Source organism: Protopterus annectens, chromosome 3.part1, assembly GCF_019279795.1.
Source record: "Protopterus annectens isolate FY-2018-M chromosome 3.part1, PAN1.0, whole genome shotgun sequence".
Taxonomy (NCBI): domain Eukaryota; kingdom Metazoa; phylum Chordata; order Ceratodontiformes; family Protopteridae; genus Protopterus; species Protopterus annectens.
The window spans coordinates 386,288,145-386,300,847 of record NC_056732.1 but is presented as its reverse complement, the minus strand read 5'-3'; the positions used below and the strand labels follow the sequence as shown (position 1 = coordinate 386,300,847).

Genomic DNA, 12,703 nt, shown 5'->3' with positions numbered 1-12,703 from the left:
CCTAGTTTTGGAACTGCTTTGCACAAATTAACTTACCTGATTAATACACTTTCTTCTCTGTTATTATTATATACTCACTTCTATTTTGGACAGGAGAATAACTAAAACAGAAAGACTCAAATGTTACAAAGTGATGTCAGCTGCAGTCATCTCTATAATTTGCAAGCTTTCCTCGATTTTCACAGATTGTTTTTCTTACCACTCCCAACTGCATGCCTGATTGTTTAGTTCAGTTACACTGCAACTCTAATTTTCAGTGCAACTTATAGCCTATCTTTAGTTTACTCCAAGCTGTTTTAAGATATTGTAGTGCTAAGTTTCTTGGATTACTAAGTTAGAACTTTAGCTAAAATATGATAGTGGTATGGTAGGACTTGTCCATGCTAAGCTAGTTTGTTGTGCGGCCTCATGCTTTTACTGAACTTGGGCAACAGCATCTGCCTACATAATGGAGTTGAAGCTCCCTTCCTATTCCAATAATTCCCTGTTGTAATGACATGTTACTGAACAGGACCACCATACATCTTTAAAGCTGAATAAGCTGTTTTAATGCCATTTCTGTCACTATTTGCCTCCAGTGTTTGTCCATAAGTGTGATGGTATGATGTAATATAACACTGCCTTATCTCTGTTTATAGCTTATGAATAATGATCTTACATTTCTCTACTGTAACAAGTATTTTCAATTGTTTACAAGATAAACGTGCTCAACTGTGTACCTTTTAAACTGCTGCTGCTTTTTAACTGTTTTATATTATCCGTTAAACACTGTTCCTGTTCTAGTACTACATTTTCTGGTAACTCCTCCTACCCTCTCTATCCTTATTTTTTTGCTCCCATACTTTTCTATCTATCTTTCTGTACTTTCCTGTGTTAAGCTTTCAAATCTAAGTCACTGACTCCCATAAATCAATCTATACCTTTCATACCCTTGCTTCCTACAACCGGTCCATCTCACTTTTAGCCCCATTCTATAGTCATTGTTTGTCTGACCACATCCTTTCTTATTTTTCTTTAGGTAAGTAACACTATTTTCAGTACAGCTAGCCATTCAAGTACATCTCCTCAAGATATAGCTTCTCATTTGCTTGGACAAAAAAACTAGGCAGCCACTGGCAAAAATAAAAACCGTGCAAATGCTTGCATATACCCTAAAATATGCTTTAAATTTGGACCTTTCTAAACTAAATAACTTGCAAGTAGATGGTGTTGATCCAGCGTGCATACACACACCTTGACAGTCATTTTGCCCTTTTCTTCTCTTTTTAAATAACAGAAGCAGTGCAGTACATCCCTGATTAATTGACATATTCCCCAGCTTTGGGACTGCTTTGCATAACTTAACTTACCTGATTAATACACTATCTCCCCTGTTATTATTATTATATACCCACTTTTATTTAGGACATAAGGATAACTAAAAATAGAAGGACTCAGATGTTACAAAGTAATAGCAGCTGCAGTCCTCACTATAATTTGCATTCTTACCTTGGTTTTCACAGGTTGTTTTTCTTACCATTCCCAACTGCATGCCTGATTGCTCAGTTCAGTCCTGGTATACCTACCGCCAATTTCCACCCACCCCCACTATCTCTACAGTTATACTTCATTAATCCCACCTTCTGAAGCACAGTCGTATCACATCTCTTACTCTAAGTCTCCACCCATTTCGTCACAGTCCAATCAAATCTCTTCACTCTAAATAGTTAATTGCACAACACTACCTCATAGCTTACTAGCCACTTAATTTCATTCTCTTCGTTTCTGCATCTACTATCACCCTTCTACATTTATTCCCCATCCATCCTAGTCAATTTTATTACATCTAAGTCATGTTATCTACTTTTTCTTTACTATTCTCCTGTACCTCTTCCTTTATCTCCGCACATGCCACGCTCCTTCAGGATATACCTCTCACACTCCTTCAGGATATACCTCTCACACCTCTAGTACCATTACCTCATCAGTCAGCTACTTGTTTCTCTCTAGCTACTCCAAAATCTCCCCTAGCTTGTTTCCCACTTCACATCTTATACTATAAACCTAAAATAATCAAATGCTGTACAAATTACAAAGCAAAAGTAATCATTGTCCCAAATTGTTTCCCCAAAATACCTAAATCCATCCTTTCTATCATCACTCAATACCCTGACATCCACCCAAATCCAGGTCCCACAAACACTGTTAACTACAAACAACAACCTAAAACTCTAAGGATAATAATCGCCAACTTCAGGAGCATAAATTATAAAATCTCCTACTTCCATGCCTGGATTAACCACCATACACCTGACTTCCTTGCTGCCACCGAAACCTGGCTAACCCCTAAAATGAATGATATTGAAATCCTCCCTCCAGGTTATGATAGAACACAAGAAAGGCAGAATTGCCTTAGTTTACCCAAACAATTTTACAGTTACCCCCTTTTTAGGCACCATTTCCAATTTTTCTAATACAGAAATTCTTATCTCTATCCTTAAATTAATATGTCCAAAATGTATGCTTTATTATTATATACATACCTCCAGGACACAACATTCCAAATCTTGAGGAAATATTACTTTAGGTTTCAGACTCCATCCATAATGAAACAGTCATACTAGGCGACGTTAATATAGACTGGCAGTCTCTCTCATCAAACAACATGACCAGAGGCACAAATCTCTTTGGCTTCACCCAACTCATCAATACTCCTACAAGACACAGCAAAAATACTGCTCAACAATCCATCATGGATTGGATAGCAGTCTCTTGCCCTTTTAACTACTTCTCATCTGATATACTGTCAGATTCCTTAAGCGACCCATTCAGCAGCTTATACAGCTAGGGCTCCCATACAGTTTTATAAAGACCACAAATTTAAATCCATCTGCAACTTTACAAAATTCATCCAGAATAGTTTCATTCAAACACTGAACACTATAAACTGGTCCTTCCTTCAATTTCTTGGTTAGCATTGTCACCTCACAGCAAGAGGTTCTCCCGTTTGATTCTCGGCTGGAGTGTCTTCTGTCTGGAGTCTGCATGTCCTCCCTGTGGTCAAGTGACGTTAAAGACATGCAGGTAGGTGCATGCGTGAATGAGTGTGCCTTCTTTGAAGGTTGGGCAACGGGCTAGTAACTCGGCACCGTAAAACTCCACTGCCAATCATTAGCGGACAGGAGTTCTGCTGTGGTGACCCCTAACTAGGAAAAGCCGAAAGACTTTAATGAAGCTGTTGAGCAATTCAACACACTATTCTTAACTATTTTAAATTCTCTTGCCCCACTTCAAACAAAACATATTAAATATATCTTGCCCCTTGGCTGACCAAATCCTGCAAACTACTCATGAAAGAAGTAGCCTGAGCATGGCACGTATGGAATAAGAACAAAATTACAATGATTTACAACTACATAGATATTTTCGTTACCGAGAAAAAAAAAAAATCACCTATGACAAAAAACTATACCACACTACTTCTCAAGACATTTACAAACATAACCCTAAAAAATTCTGGGCTTCCATCTCATCCCAGGAACTAGAAAGAATTCCAACCCCTATCCATAAAATATGCCAGTACAAACTGCTATCAAATTTAACAATTATTTCACAGAATGTATAACTAAACTCACCCGCAACCCTTGCTGCACACCTCCAACCTCACAAACTGACTCCCTAAAAACAATTTTCCCAACAACCAAACATACTTAAATGTAATTCAACTCATCCAGCTTCAATATCTTTCACTTCTAACCCCTCCCCTTTTCTAACCCCTTTTTCCTTCCAACCTATCCCTACATCTCTTATCAAGAAACTACTACTCAAGCTTAAACCACGCTCATCATCTGTACATAAATCTCCCCCGAGAATACCTAAAACTTGATGTTGACACCACAACCTATCCTATCAGTACTCATACTAACAGATCCATAGCAGAATCTCATGTTCCAGACCTATGCAAAAGATCTTACATCACCCCACTGCATGAAGGTGGCAATTCAAGTAAAGTAACAGATTTACGACCTACTGCCATACTCTTCCCCTCATTCAAAATTCTAGAAAAATGCATTCACCACCAACTACAGCAATACTGCTACATAATAACAAGATTTCTAACACCCAACATGGCTTCCAACCCGGCCACAGTACATCCAGAGCCCTTTAATCCTTCACTGATAATGTAAATAAAGTAACCGAGTCTGGCAATCTGGTATCAGCTTTTTTTCTTGACCTCTCTAAAGCTTTTGATATGGCCCGTCACTCTGGACTTCACTCTGAATTCTGCAATCTGAGCATTTCATCCCTGCTATTAAATGGCTTTGCAGCTACCTCACTAACAGACAGCAGTCAGTAAAATGGCAAGGGGCTAACTCATCACTGCTGCCTAACACAATAGGAGTCCCACAAGGATCTATTCTTGGACTTATACTTTTTAATACATTTATCAATGACATGCACACAGCCTCTGGACAAGATACTATTATTCAATAAGCAGTCTGCCATCATCTGCTCCTCTTCCACTCTAACACAACTACAGCTAAAAACATAGCCTGCTTTCACCTCAATCGAAAGATGGCTCATTACATCTCAACTCATACTCAACCCACACAAAACTAAGCTCCTCCTTTTCAATCCCAAATCACTCACCTCTGACAAAACATCATTCAAAATATTTTCTTTAAATAAAATTAAAACTGAAATCGTCCCCCAATCCAAAGTACTTAGTGTGACTACTGATGACAAACTAAAGTTTGACCTACATGTTCAAAGTAGCATCAAGAAAACACATCAGAAACTTTGCATATTTAATAGGAATAAGCATTTTCTGAATACTCCTGCTAAAATTACACTAGCCAAATCATACATCTTACCCTCTCTATTTTACGGACCCCCAGTACTGAACAACCTACAAACCTCTCAAGTTAGAAAGCTGCTATAACAAAATTGCAAAGTTCACTTTGAATGCTAAACACTCAGCACATCACTGCAATTCTCTACAGTCTATCAATTGGCTTGAATTCTCAGCCTTCTCTCCTACATCCAACTAATAACCACACATATTATTAATCACAAGCCTCTATACTGTCCAACCACCAGTCATTTACTTGACCAGCACATCCAAAACAGAAATCTCAGGTCCAGATACAAACCGCTCCTCACCATCTCCAAACCTTCCACTTCTTCCAGCCAAAGTCTCTAGTCCTACTCTGTTGCTAAAGCTTGGAACCCCCTACGTGTCAACACCAGAACAGTACTCTTTCTTCCTTCAAACCCTTACTAAAAGAATACTTAAGCAATTCATGTATAGGTTCCTGTTCCCATCCCAGATGGAACTGACTATGTTTGTATTTTCTGTACTCTCTCTCCTTGGTAGCTCTCCCTGCTCTTTCATTTACAACTGTTCTCTCTCTGCTCTTCTGTCTTCTCCTCCTTACTGATGTAGCCTTTGTCCTATGAGCATATCTTTACAACTTATAAAATTTTATAACTATGTCTTCACTCCCTACTTGAACTATGTATCCTCTTGCCTCCTGTCCTCTTATAATCTCCCTCCCTTTCTCCCTCTAACAGCTCCATCACATTATCTGACTGCACTTTATCCTTTAATTTGTCCAATTACTAACTTCAAAGCACAAAACAATCTCTTTCTGCTTAACCCCCTCTCTCTTTTGTATCTCTACATTAAAAGATTGAACTAGAATGCCTTTTCTATCACTAAGACTGTACATCATTAAAACTGTACTATAATCACTTTTGTACTTTAAAAGAATGCGTTGTAATACCTACTTCTCACATGTCTTACTGTAACTGTTTTACTGTACTGTATTGCCTTCCTCTTAAAAGTTTTACTATAACAGTAAGTATTATATTTGTACCTTATGTTTTGTTTACTCTGTATTTAAATTTTGTAACGTGGAGTTTTCCTCCCCAGGCCTCTGCTGAAAAGGGGCTCTTTTTTGTCCAGTCGGACTTTCCCGGTAAACAAATGGCAGATAAATAATAAATAAATGTTGGAGGTGTAATGGAGAAGAAAGAAGTACTTATGAGCATATATTCTCGGAGTGCAATGAATTTTAAAACTTTTAAAAATTCCTTACAGAGTACTCTGTCAGGAACATTGGGCAAACAAATGTGTAACTAAGGAAATATATTTTTTGAACTGGGATACAGGATCTAAATTACTAAGACATAGTAAGACTTTGTTAAGTTTAATTCTGATGGCTGCCAAAAAAAAAAAAAAAACTTTTACTAGAAAATGGAAATCAAAATCAAAGCCAACTATACATGAAGTAGTGAATATTGTAACAGAGATAAAAGAACAGGAAGTGCCTTCTGTGCAAGGTCTACATATCCTCCCAGTGTTCGCGTGGGTTTCCTCCGGGTGCTCCAGTTTCCTCCGATATTCTAAAGATATGCAGTAGCTGAATTGGACACACTATATTGGCCATACATGTGAATAAGTATGCGACTGTGGTGTGGAAGAACTATCGCTGCAGGGATAGCCACCCTGCAGTGTAAACCTTGGCTCTAGATGATTGTCACTGTTTATTTGACACCCCAACCCATGTGCAAAAAAGGAAAAAATGGGGTGATGGATGGATGGATAAAAGAACAGGAAGTGGGATCTTTAGAAAATAGTAGCAGTAAATTATATAGAAAATTGGAAACTGTAGGAACAATACATGCAAAAAAAATGTTTTGGAGGAGTAATATTTAAGAGAAGGCAGGAAATGAACAGTTTATGTAATGGTGCTTGGTTCTATGATATACAGCAACATATGTAATGTATAACGTTTGCAAATATGAACTTATTAATATGGTTTTATTACTTCTATATAAATGTAAGTTTGCCTATGTCACAAGTGATAATTCAGTAAAGGTGTTCGGGGAAAAAAAAAGAAAAGAAAAGTAATTTGATGATATCAGAAACCAATAACAGATAAAACAAAACCTTTTTACATACATCTCAAGAAAATCCAGTGCAGCTTCAAGCAGTTTTTGTAACTTAAACAAAATACATAGCTTAATGTATAAGCTATGCACCATGCTGGAGTACTTACCACTGGAAAACTCCTGAAATTTCACCTTGAATACAATGGGAAACACACTGCTGGCTTCCTTAGAGGGAATTCATGTAATCTGCAAAGGAGTAAAGTGAAAAACAAGATAGCAAAAACCACATTACATACAACCTAATTTGTTAAAAAATTAACTTTTCAAACAATGAAAATAACTTTTGTACACAACCAACACACATTACAGTTCTATCAGTGATGATGTTCATGTTTTCAATGAGAATGCAAACTCTTTTCCCCAGCAGTGCAAGACAACTGAAAAGTTCTCAGCTAGCTTTACCAGACCACAGAGAGCCTCCTATTGCAGAATGGGCGTATAAGGTTCCCCCGTGCTGCATATCACATGCATCAGTCTTTCTCCCCCCTCACCAAACAAATGACTGTATGTTCATCACAGAAGATATACTAACAGTACATTTCAGGTAGGGCTGCTGACATAGGTTGAAAGTCTGTTACTCTGGTCAGTGACTGTTAGTATTCACCTGCTATTAACCTAAATCCACAAAAGATTAACACTTCCACCAGTAAGGCTCAAAATAATTATGCCTCACAAAATACCAATGTCTCAGTAACACAACTCCATATCAAAGTGTTGCTCTGAACTTGATACACAATACTAGCCAGCTACTGACTGAAGGGCAGTGCCCTACTCTCATGGCCCCTTCCTTAATGAACTACTTTTCGACTCATGTCACCAAGACTGACTTTGTATCATTCTTCCAAAGAGATGCTGTTAAATGCAGCTGTAAATCTCTGACCTCAATTGCCACCGCATCCTATCAAACATACAGTTCATGCTGCATCACGCTATAGTCAGCCCACCCACAATCCCACTGAGGTAGAAATGTGTTTGTGTCTTTCGGCTTTTCCCGGTTAGGGGTCGCCACAGCGGAACTCCAGTCACCTAATGATCGGCAGTTAATTTTTACGTACCGGCTTGCCAGGCCGGATGCACAACCTTCAACGAAGGTACGCCCATTCATGCATGTCTCCATGCAGAAGACGCTCTAGCTGAGAATCGAACCGGACAATGTCTTACTGTAAGGCGACAATGCTACCGCAGCACCACCAGGAATAAACGTCAATAAATCATCCTGTCTACAAAAGGACCGTCTCTATTTCAACTTAACTTTTTATCCACAACCCACTGACAAAAGACAGACAGATGAAAGTTTCTTAATACCTTATTTGTTCCTTCTTAGATGGAAGTTTCTAGGTGGTAGACCTTTATCCCTTAGCCCAAAACTCTGTATACCCCTAAAGACACAAACACATATACACATATATGGAGAGAGAGAGATTATATGTTTATGTGTGTACAGTAAACTCGCAGTTAACCGAAACTCAAGCAACAGGCACTCTCAAGCAACAAGAAAAAAAAAAAAAAAAATCGAAGAAATACAGTACAATTTTCATGTGTTGCACTTTGTTTCCCCCCTACGGAAACATACCTTACATTTTTAGAGGTTTAGAGTTTTAAAAAGGAAGATATGAATAAACTCCCTCTTTCCCCAACCTGAGAACAAGTCAAACCAAACAAATAGTATAGGGTACAGTATTAGTCAGGATTATTTTTAATAGTAACTCTCAAGCAACCAGAAACTACAGTTATCCTGCATCTACCAATCCCCATCGGTGCTGGTTAACTGAGAGTTAACTCTATAATACATATGTGAGTATGTCTATATATTTATGGATATGTATGTGTGTATATGTATATGTATAGATATATATATATAAATATATATATTCCTTTTACTTTATCAAAGGCATGTATATATATATATATATATATATATATATATGTATATATATTCCTTTTACTTTATCAAAGGCATGTATATATATATATATATATATATATATGTATATGTATAGATATATATATATAAATATATATATTCCTTTTACTTTATCAAAGGCATGTAGTTTAGAATTATTCTATCAGTAGCTGGTTGGGCAAGACCACTGTAGAACAGGGACTGTGATTTGGCGACCCCTAACCATGGAAAGCCGAAAGACGCAACAACTTACTGTACTGTAATCTCAGAGTTGATACATATAAGCAGCAAGGGTGTGGGAGGTGCAGGGGGCTCGCCCTCCTACATAAAACATGATTTTTTTGTTTTGTGCACTTTACCAAGTTGTGAGTTTTGGTCTTTGCAGTTCAATATTTTAATGTTAAGGGATTTTCGTTTGTGATATATAGCAGGCAAAACATATACTCACACAAAGATATGCATATATATGCGTGTGTGTTTTATATATATATATATATATATATATATATATATATATACATACATACATACACACACACACATGTATATATATATATATATATATATATATATATATACTTATATGTATATATATATATATATATATATCTAGGTTCATAGGTGTGTACTAGGCTAAAGGCCCTGTAGCCTTTACACGCCTCTTTGTGATGTACTCCTGTGGCCTCTCCAGCTGCTGCAGGTTTCTAGAAAGGTACACGCCAAATAGGGCATTATACTCAATGATTGGTCTAATGAGGGAAGAGTAGAGACAGACTATGACCTCTGTCTTCCTGGATCAAAACCCTTGGTAATGAGATGTGCCACACAGAAGGACTTTCTGACCACAGTGGCAATGTGGTGGTCGAAGGAGAGATTGCTGTCAACCTGCATCCCCAGATCTCTTATAATGCCTTCAGTATTCAGTGGGCTCCTATTGATGTGGTAATTACTGGGAACTGAGTTTTTACTAAAGGCGATAACTATGCATTTTTTGGCATTAAGCTTAAAGCCATGGTTTCGACACCAATCATTGGTCTCAGTGGGGCCTTTCTGTAGCATGTCTGTAAGATGTCTGTATCACTTGGGGAGTGAATAATGGCTCTCAGCTTACAGTAGTCTGTGAACCTGGTCAGCCAGAGTCCCTTTCTGTTGGCCTGAACTTCTGAGAAGTAGATGCCGAACAGGAGAGGACCCAGAACCAATCCCTGTGGGACTCCACTCATGACTGGTCAGCAGTCTGACTTGGAGTCCACTACTTTCACACTGTGTATTCCATCTGTGAGCCAATTTGCAACCAACCTAGTGATATAGGGGTTGATGCCTAGTTTGGTGAGTTTATCAATAATTCCTGAGTGAGGAATGGTATCAAAGACCTTGGCCAGATCGAGGTAGGCTGTATGCACTTGCCTTACCTTCATCCACAGCCCTGGTGACTGACTCAAAGAAGTCAACCAGGTTGGGCAAGCATGATCTCCCTTTCACAAAGCCAAATTGCATGGGTCTAGAGTTTGGAGATTTCCTATATCTTTGTTAATCAGGTCCACAACGATGCGCTCCATAGCGTTACATATCAGAATCATCAGGCTAATGGGGTGATAATTCCCAGGGTTTGTAGTCACTCCCCCTTTATGAGTGGGAAGACTGTAGCAGTGCACCATTTGGTAGGGACAATGCCTGAGGTGAGGCTGTAACTGAACAGGGCACACAGATATGGTGCCAGTTTGCTTTGTAATCAGTGATATTATCGGGTCCCATGGAAGCTGTATTCTTGGCCTTGGACAATGCAGATTTAATCTGTGCTGCAGTAATGCTGGGTGCCTGGCATTCTTCCAGTATTGTGATAGGTCCTGGGGGGGGGGGGGTTGTAAAGTTGGCACTGAATCTGTCGGCCAGTATGTTGACAATATCTGTTGGCTCAGTATAGGAGATACCGTTGTGCAGTAACTCAGAGCAAGTCTGGGTATTGTTATGGAGGTTTTTGATATAACTATAGAAGGCTTTGTGATTGTTTTTAGTGTCTGCTGCAATTTTGCATTCATAGCTGGCTTTGGAGGATTTGCTGAGGGATCTCAACTTTTTGTTGAGGCTAATAAGGGAATTTTTTTCCAGTCTTGGGACTCCTTTTTCTGAAACAGTTTCTTCCTTCTGTTGTAGAGTTTATTACTGGCAGGGGACCACCAGACTGGCTTCCTTTTTTGGAGGAGAGCGTCTTGGTTCTGTTGGGTATGGCTAGTTCCATGCATTTATGTACATGTTTGTACAGTGCATTGGTGTATGATTTGGCAGTCATGCAGCTCTTTTCCATTGGCATGGGTGCCGTGAAGTTAGACACCTCTGTTTTTAGTAGCCCAAAGTCAGCTTTGGAGAAATTTTTAAGGTGGTTACCTTTGCGGGGGGGGGGGGGGGGGAGGTGAGATTTAGATTTCCATGGTGATTACTTTATGGTCGGATCTGACCAGGGGGAGACTGACTATTGGTGTAGAGCAACAGTTGCCCATGTTAGTAATAATTAGGTCAAGGATCTTGCTTCCTCTAGTGGCAGTCAGAATGAGCTGGTCCAGGGCATGGGAATTGCTGAATTCCAGGAAGCATTGGGCCAGTGTATTGGTGCTTGAGTAGTTTTCCCAGTTGATGGAGGGTAGTTGAAGTCTCCTAGTATGAGCGTGTTGGGTTGGACCTTGACAGATTCCAGGGTGCTTAGGAACGTGGAGTGAGAGTCAAGGGACATGGTTGGGGACCTACAGCAGGCTATGACCTGGCTCACCGTCTTACCCAATGTTAGTTGCACCTGAAGTATCTCAGATGTGTTATGCTGGGCTATTAGTCTGGAAGTGTGCACATCCTTTATGAATATGGAGACATTACCGCCTTTGGAGCTTCGGTCCATATTTTGGGGCCGAAAGGTTTGGAATGAGTTAAAGCCTGGTAGCGCAGGGGTGCTTTATGTGGGTTTAAACCGGGTCTCCATTACAGCACAAATGTCGATGTTCTCCATTTTGAGGAGTGCTTCAAGCGAATGCATCTTGAGATTTAGACTTCTAACATTGAGCAGTATGACCCTCAGATTGCATTGATTTATAGCTGTTATGGTGGTAATTTGGTCTTTGGAACACCACCTTAAAAAGGCACTATAGGGGTGGCAAGAGCCTTAGCCATTACCCGGAAACCCAGGTGTGACAGATGCAGGCCATCTCTGGCAAAGCATTGAGGTCTGTCAATCATGTCATCCCAGGCAGACAGATACTGGATCCCCTCAGAATGACACCAGAAGCATAGCCAATTGTTGGTTTGTACTGTGGTATCATTCGGGGTGATGGTAGGATACTGCTCAGGGCTAGGATCATACCTGCCTGGACCACATAATCCTTGAGCTCCACCATGTCTCTTTTCGTGTAGACCAGGGAGGTGTGTCTAAGGTCATTCACACCCACATGGACAATGACAGGGTCATACTTGTACTTGTTGTGGAGTGACCTGAGTGCATGTGTTGTGTTGAATTCTCGCACCTGAAAGACAGCTGACTGTTACCTTCTCCTTATTCAACTTAGTGAGTGGGATATCTGTGTGCCTCACTATTGAGTCACCTATGATTAGTGTACTGAGCAAGGTGTTTAGCCTTAGGGGATTAGGTTGAGGGGCACACTGTTGAGTTGAGCTGCGTATCCTGTGGTTTTATGCTGTGTTGTGGTGGTCAGGTGCATTTCTGTCTTGGAGGTCTCTGCTGTTTGAGTAAATTTCTATTTAGAGCCTCCGCAAAGGTGGGTGTGGTTTGTGTTTTTATGTGAGAGCTGTGATGATGGGTGTTCCATGTGGTGTGGTGCAGAGGTTGACCTTCTCCTCTTGATATATGTATGTATGTATATA

At 39.5% G+C, this 12,703-nt stretch overlaps 1 protein-coding gene across 4 annotated transcripts in view; it reads right to left on the bottom strand.

The window, feature by feature from the left end:
* Positions 1–12,703, bottom strand: part of OSBPL3 (oxysterol binding protein like 3) — a 2,414,360-nt gene that overhangs the window by 1,781,487 nt on the left and 620,170 nt on the right. For all 4 annotated transcript variants that reach the window (XM_044066857.1, XM_044066855.1, XM_044066859.1 and 1 more), the window contains exon 3: positions 7,044–7,122. The gene's annotated coding sequence lies outside the window, so the exon portion shown is untranslated. The remainder of the gene's footprint in view (positions 1–7,043; positions 7,123–12,703) is intronic.